Source organism: Macrotis lagotis, chromosome 2 (assembly GCF_037893015.1).
Source record: "Macrotis lagotis isolate mMagLag1 chromosome 2, bilby.v1.9.chrom.fasta, whole genome shotgun sequence".
Classification (NCBI taxonomy): Eukaryota; Metazoa; Chordata; class Mammalia; order Peramelemorphia; family Peramelidae; genus Macrotis; species Macrotis lagotis.
The window spans coordinates 126,021,354-126,028,931 of NC_133659.1; the positions used below are offsets into that span (position 1 = coordinate 126,021,354).

The 7,578-nt window shown below is 40.0% G+C and overlaps 1 pseudogene; it reads right to left on the minus strand.

Moving 5' to 3' along the window:
• Positions 1-5,909: 5,909 nt before the first annotated feature.
• On the minus strand, positions 5,910-7,276 carry LOC141511174 (alpha-enolase pseudogene; annotated as a pseudogene).
• Between the last annotated feature and the right edge of the window lie 302 nt (positions 7,277-7,578).

Genomic DNA, 7,578 nt, shown 5'->3' on the forward strand with positions numbered 1-7,578 from the left:
CATGCTCATCCTGGTCAGCTTTTTTTCATCTGTCCGTAGGTTATCATTTTCACTCTAAAAATTTTAAATCCTGTGACTTTCTTCTGCCATCCAACTATGATGCTAAGATACTCTATCCCCACTATAAACCAATAAGCCTGAGAAGGAGCTCATTTTACTATTAATCTACCCAAAATAGATAGTATTGTAAATAATAAAATGATGATAATAATTTACAAAATCCAAAGAAAAGCTATTATTGTATCTTCTTCTGTTTATATCATACATATGTCTTTCCATTTCATTAGTGTGAATAGTTGAGAGCTAACCAGTTTTGATACCATTAATGCATGAAACTTAAGGAAATCTCAGAATATATTTTGTGCTTAATTATATGTGTGCATGTGATTTCTCTCAATAAAATGTAAGATCCTTGAGGGCAAGGATTGTTTCATTTTGATATCTCTATCCCCACAGAGACGGCACTTAAATATTTCTTCATTGTTTGATTCTTGTGGGCTATTGCAATGAGTTTGAGGTGAATCCTGAAAAAGAGATACAGGGGCTGGCTATATTAGTCAGTGAAGTAGATCCGGTATGGGTCAGTCATCTTTCCCACTCCCTTGGCAAGGAGATCTCTGAGATATGATGAAAGATTTCAAATACAACTGAAATTTCATCATGTGACTAAAGATCCAAGAACATCTAGCTCCATGAATAATATGGGAACAGAGGAAGAGAAGCAATTTGAGGGTTAGTGAAGAGTTGTTCCCAAACCCCTATCAACCAATTATTCCCCAAAATAACTAGGTTTTAATTGCCAGCACTAAAATGACTGCTGCTTCCCAAAATAAAGCAAAATGCATGACTCTCCAAAGAGACTTTTCCTAAGGACAAAAACTTAGTCTCATAGTAACAGATGTAAGTCTTTTTGACTAAAGGTCTTTTTTTGTCCAGGAAAAATAGGTAGGGGTCCGTGTGTGTGTGTGTGTGTGTGTGTGTGTGTGTGTGTGTGTGTAAGAAGTACTAGGAATTTTGTTGGTATGGTTCAATTGTTTCAGTCATGTTCTATTCTTCATGATCTTATGTGGAGTTTTCTTTACAAAGATCCTGGAATGGTTTGTTATTTCCTCCTATGACACATTTTACAGAAGAGAAAACTGAGGCAAATAGGGTTAAGCAACTTGCCTAGGTTCACATGGATAGTAAGAGTCTAAAACCAGATTCCAACTCATGTTTTCCTGACTCTAGGCCTAGAACTGTATTCAGTGCACCACCTTAGCTGCCCAGCAGTAGGAGATGAAGGTACAAAGAATATTAAATTTGAAGTCAGAGAGCCTATATCATAATAGTGACTCTGCTACTTAGTAGGATTTCACTGAATACTTCCATGCGAGGCCGGGTTATGGGAAGAGTAAGAAAAAAACTTGGGTTTAGAGGAAGCAGTTTAGTGGGACATCCACTTATGCTACCCACCCTATCCCCAACTGTTTTTGAAGGGCTATGCTTGAAGGTGAGGCCTCCTTCCATCCTCAAGTAGCTTCTTTTATAATCACCTTTTATTCCTTCTTTCTTTTCTCTCCTCAGTCTTGTCTCCTTAACTGCATTTTCATCTCTTTGAAAAACCAACTTTTAGCTATCAGTATTTTTCTCTTCTTGAATTTATCTCTCCTCTCTTGCTGCTGTCTATATTTCTATCAGCTCCAGAATGGGGGGGGGGGGGGGGAGGGGAGGAGCAGGAAAGAACAGCCCAAATGAGAGAATTCTATGAGAAGAAACTCATTTTGCTTCATGTTAGAGCTTTGCAGCTTTGGATATTTAAGGCAAAATTTTATAATTTCTTTATGAAAGGCTCCTGGGAAAGGGATTGAGGACAGCGCATGTCTGAAGCCATCTCACAATATTCCTAGGGAAATGATTTGTCATATTTATTTAGACCCATCTGGCAGTTAACAAAGGGGCCCATTTGAGGGCTTGTAGATTGTGCTCCTTGGCCCTGCCTTTGGGAGTTTCTGACTTGTTTGCCTCTTTTTACACTTCTCCATTTCCCTGTTGCCCTGGGAGCCCCCATCAGACAATGACCCTAGAGATTATGCAATTATGATGTTCTGGATTCTTCAGAGCCAGGGACCTGAGCCAGATGACATCATGCAGTGCTACTTCTTGATTTCACCAAAAGGATCTGGTCAAAGTGTATTGAGGCAGAAAGTTCATGGGGAAGTATTCAGGCTTAATTGTTAGTCCCTCCTGCTTACCTAGTGGTCAGGATCACCAGGGCACAGGCCCATACCACAAAAACACTGGTGCATGAAGTTGTTTATGCTATTGGGCAGGCTTCCTCACTGGACTGATTCTGGAACCACAAAGCAACTGCTTTAACTCCTCAAATTAAGCTACAAGCCTAGGTAGGAATTGGAGGAAGCCAAAACAACTAACAATAACAAACAACAAAAAAAAGGTCATCTCTCAGAGACATGTCTTTTAAGATGATCAGGCCTTGAGAAAAAAATATGAAGTGGGTAAAAGCTATGATTCTTCTATGACTTTCATGGGATGACTGGAATTAGATTTGGAGGAAGCAGATAGTGGGATATTCACCTATGCTACTCACCCTATCCCCATCTTTTATTGAGGGGCTTTCAAATTTATATCTGGGAGGCACTACGAAAATTATCTAACCCAACTCTTTCATTTTCATATGAGAAAACTGAGACCTAAGCATGTTGTCTGAAATCACAGAGGAAAGTCAAATGTCCGTGGTAAATGGAAGAGCCAGAATTAACATCAGGGCCTCTTATTCTCTACCTGTTCCTGTTCTAAATGGATAACCCTACAAACCCATTATCTGTTGAAAGACGATCTTTTTGGGAAAATAGTTTTCAAATTTGGACAATGCTATAGGAGATAGCATTTAGAACTAGAAGAAAGTCATCCAACTTAATTTTTTAAAGATGAGGAAATTAAGGCCCATAGAGGAGAAATTTCTGAGGTTTTCATGGTATTTTCCCATTGACCACCCTATGTTATTCTAACATTAGCCTTGTGAAGCAGGGAAGGGGAAGATAATGAGTCAATAAGGATTAATCACATACTATAGGTCAGAAACTACTAATTATCACTCCTTTTTACAAGACGGAATTGTTGTTGTTTTGTTCTTTGGTCTTCTTAGAGGACCATGACTTCAGGGAGGTGAAGTCATGATTTGAAAGTTATTTTGATTTGAGTGAGGGGATACTTTGTAAAATCACCAGCCTCACTATTTCCTCTGGAGTTATCTGGATCCAGTGGCCAGTTATGGATCAGTATGACTGGGGATGATCCTGGATACAGTAGAAGAATTTGGCCTTTTTTAAGCTAGGTCTTTAACAGGAATCAGTTTTCTGAGGCTATACCCATTCAGAGATTAAGGCTGGGAAAGAAATGAGGCAAAGAGTGACCTCTTTTACCTAATCAGATAAATAAATGTTGTCATCCTTCAGTCTCAAAGAGGACAATGACATCAGGGAGGTGATGCTGTGACCTGCAATTGACTTGGATTTGAGTGAGGGAAGGCTATGCAAATATACTAGCCTCATTTTTTCCTGTGGAGTCATTTGGCCAGTTATGATGGTTCTGGATGTGAGGTAATCAGGGTTAAATGACTTGTCCAAGGTCGCATAACTAGTGTCAAGTGTCTGAGGCCATATTTAAACTCAGATCCTCCTGCTTCCAAGGTCAATGCTCTATTCACTGAGTCACCTAACTGCTCTGTAAATATATACAGAACACACACAATTATGAATAAATAAATAAATAGATAAATAAATCAATGAACAAATAAAATTAGAAGAAAAGAAGAAAAAAGGAAGGAAGAAAAGAAGCAAATAACAAAGAGTGGACAAGGATTCTAATCTCCTGACCCCTAAATTGGTATTGGTTACCTTAGAATACCTTCCACCTGAGGCAATGCATACTAGGAAAAAAAGAAGGACCATTTTCCTTTACCTCTTCCACCCCAATATTAGAGAAGAATCCTAATATGTATTAAAAATAGAGAAAAACATGAACTTTGGCCCTGATTTTATGGGAATTCTGACAGTGCAATATGCCTTTAAAATCATTTGTACATCTGTTTCCTTTCCAATGACTTCATGAACTCTCTCCATACCAAAACCATGATGCTCTTTCATTGAGATGACAGTTTGCCCTTAGTGGTTTCTTTCTCCTCACTTCCTGAGTGAGCCATTTCCTCAAACCAAATTAATTGACTACAAGTTATAGTCATCAATCTATCAGAGATGAATGTAGGATCCACAAACTTGGATACTCTGGAGTGCCTTGTGTACATCCATCTTTTATACCCAATCCTGCAAATGGGATTCAGGTCATTGATACTACTAGCAGCTCTCTATTGGAGATTAGTGAGTAAAGCTCACAACCCCCAACCGGACAACACCTATTACTTTCCTCACCCTAGGAAAATGATGCTTGGAAGTGGAATGTGGGGTGAGCCCCACACTTTAGGGACAAAATCTTTGGAAGGAGGTTCTTTCCATCAGTCACTCAATGCATATTAAGTGCTTATTATGTACCAGAAACTAGGCACTGGGGATATAAAAAGAGAAATGAAAAAAAAATCTCTTTGCTCACAAGCTTTTATTCTATTGGTAATGAGTATGTACATTTATCTGTGCATATATAATTTATACAAAATCAATACAAACTAGTTTGGGGAAGAAGGACACTGACATCTTGAAAGTAAAGATGACATGATCTTTCAATGAAGTACTGGGCAAAATGGATTCTCTGTGTTTCTGCTATTATTAGTGCTCAACCTGTGTTAGAACATTCAAAGCTCTTATTGGTCTAATCAGTCACAGTCATAGTCAGATACCCTGCAACTTGACTCTAACAGAGTGATATTGTTTTCCTTCTACTTTGAAAATGAATCATTTTGTGAGCAAGTCATTTGACCCTTCAGCCTCAGTTTTCTTATCTGTAAAAAAAAATGTTATAATAATAGCTTCTACCTTGATTTGTGAAGATAAAAATGAGATTTCACACACACACACACACACACACACACACACACACACAAACACAAATGTAGCCATATTCAAAGGTAAATGAGTTTTTGGACTTAAATTTTTGTGATGTTATTAGAAATTCTCCATTTCACATAATAGCCTCCTTTTTAATCAGATTATGAAACAGACAGGAATAGGTCAAGATAACAAAGGGAACCTTCTGTAATTAAGCTAATTAGTGTCTGAAAAGGGTACTTAAGAGAGGACTCACCAAAAAAAAAATAGATTGCTCATAATGTCTTCCATAGGCCCTCAGTGTATACCTTTCATTTGAGTCTTTAGACTTCCTTTCATTAGAATGTCTGTCTCACCACCTTCCCCCCCACCCCTTCCTGGGTTCCCTCCACCTCTTAACTTGCCCAGTCCTGATTCTTCATTAAGGATTGTACCCTTCTTAGGGGCATTTAATTCAAGAGTTCAAAACTCATCAAGTGAGAAGGTCTCAGAGGGACTGGGCTTCTCCAACAGGTTAACTGAAGGTCAGGACTCAGTAAATTATCAATAAATGCACTTTTTTTTGTGGATTACTGAATACTTTTATTCTGCACATAGAAGCCACTAAAGGATCTGGCCCATGGGCTTGTTGGGGGACTGCATCACAAGTATATGACTCTACACATCAACACTGGGGGTAGGGGTGAGAACAGATCATTCTACCCAGTCACAAGATGAGGTCTTCCAAAAAAGGACCAAATGATCGGGTACCAGAAGAAGCAGTGAGAACACAGAAAGGTGGAAGAGAGCGGGGTGGAGTTATGTAGCGCTGAGCCCCCATCCCCAAAATAAAACTGGTCTACTACTTGGTGCTGCCCATTCTTTGGAGGACTTCTACTGAGGTGACTGTCGCCTACTAGCTCTGAGGCTTCATGGTCATGGAGCTTACTTGGCCAGAGGGTTTCTGAAGTTACTTCCAGCAAATTTAGCCTTGCTGCCCAGTTCGTTCTCATTTCTGAGAATTTGGTTATACTTGGCCAAACGCTCAGATCGGCAGGGGGCCCCAGTCTTGATCTGCCCAGTGCAGAGACCCACCACCAGGTCTTCAATGAAGGTATCTTCAGTCTCTCCAGAGCGATGGGAAACCATTACTCCCCACCCATTGGACTGGGCCAGCTTGCACGCCTGGAGAGATTCCATCACAGAGCCAATGTGGTTCACTTTGAGCAGGAGGCTATTGCAAGCTTTCTCATTCACAGCCTTTTCAATGCGCTTGGGATTGGTCACTGTGAGATCATCCCCTACAACCTGGATGCCTGCAGTTTCAGTAAAATTCTTCCAAGCTTCCCAATCATCCTGGTCAAAGGGATCTTCAATAGACACCACTGGATAGTCCTGGATGAAGCTCTTGTAAAGGTCCCCAAGCTCAGCAGGTGAGATGTATCTGCTGGGATCATCAGGAGACTTGAAGTCCAAGTCATATTTCCCAGACTGGAAGAATTCAGAGGCACCAACATCCATGCCAATTACAACCTTGTCAGTATAGCCAGCCTTGCCAATCGCTTCCTTCAGCAGCTCAAGAGCTTCTTTATTCTCCAGGATGTTAAGAGCAAAGCCACCTTCATCTCCTACATTGGTGGCATCCTGTCCATATTTCTTCTTAATCACATTCTTCAGGTTGTGGTAGAACTCAGCTCCAATGCGCATAGCCTCCTTGAAGTTTGATGCTCCAGCAGAGAGGATCATGAACTCTTGCATTACTAGCTTGTTGCCAGCATGGGAGCCACCATTGATCACATTGAAGGCTGGAACTGGAAGGATGACTTCTTCATTGCCTGCAAGATCAGCAATATGGCGGAACAAGGAGACACCTTTCTCTGCAGCCCCAGCCTTACAAACAGCCAGAGACACTCCCAATATAGCATTTGCTCCAAATTTAGGTTTATTCTCAGAACCATCCATCTCTATCATCAATTTGTCAATCTTCTCCTGCTCCACAACATTCAGTTTCTTGCTAATCAGAGTCGGGGCAATAGTTTTATTGATGTGCTCAACCACTTTTGAGACACCTTTCCCCATATATCGGGTCTTATCATTGTCTCGGAGTTCCAGGGCTTCATGGATGCCAATAGAAGCCCCACTGGACACATCAGCTCTGAAGAGACCTTTTGAAGTATAGAGATCAATTTCAACAGTGGGGTTTCCATGAGATTCAAAGATCTCTCTTGCAATGATCTTCAAAATCGACATGCTGAATTTCTGGTCGGGGCTGGCTCCGCGGGGTTCAGAGGAGAGAGGCCGAGCAATAAATGTACTTTTAACCTAATTTAGTTTTGCTTTTAAGTCCAAAATTAATCTTTTTGGAGGGAATTTTCCCAATAGCTTCCTCTCCTCTGTCTCTCAACACACATGCACATGCGGGCACACACACACACACACACACACACACACACACACACACTTGTATGAATGTATATATATATTTATATATTTAAATAACATATGTATGTGTATAGGTATACATATGTATATTAAAATATATTTGTAGGAAATCATAACATTATGTATATATAAAGTATGTTAAGTAAATATATAAAGC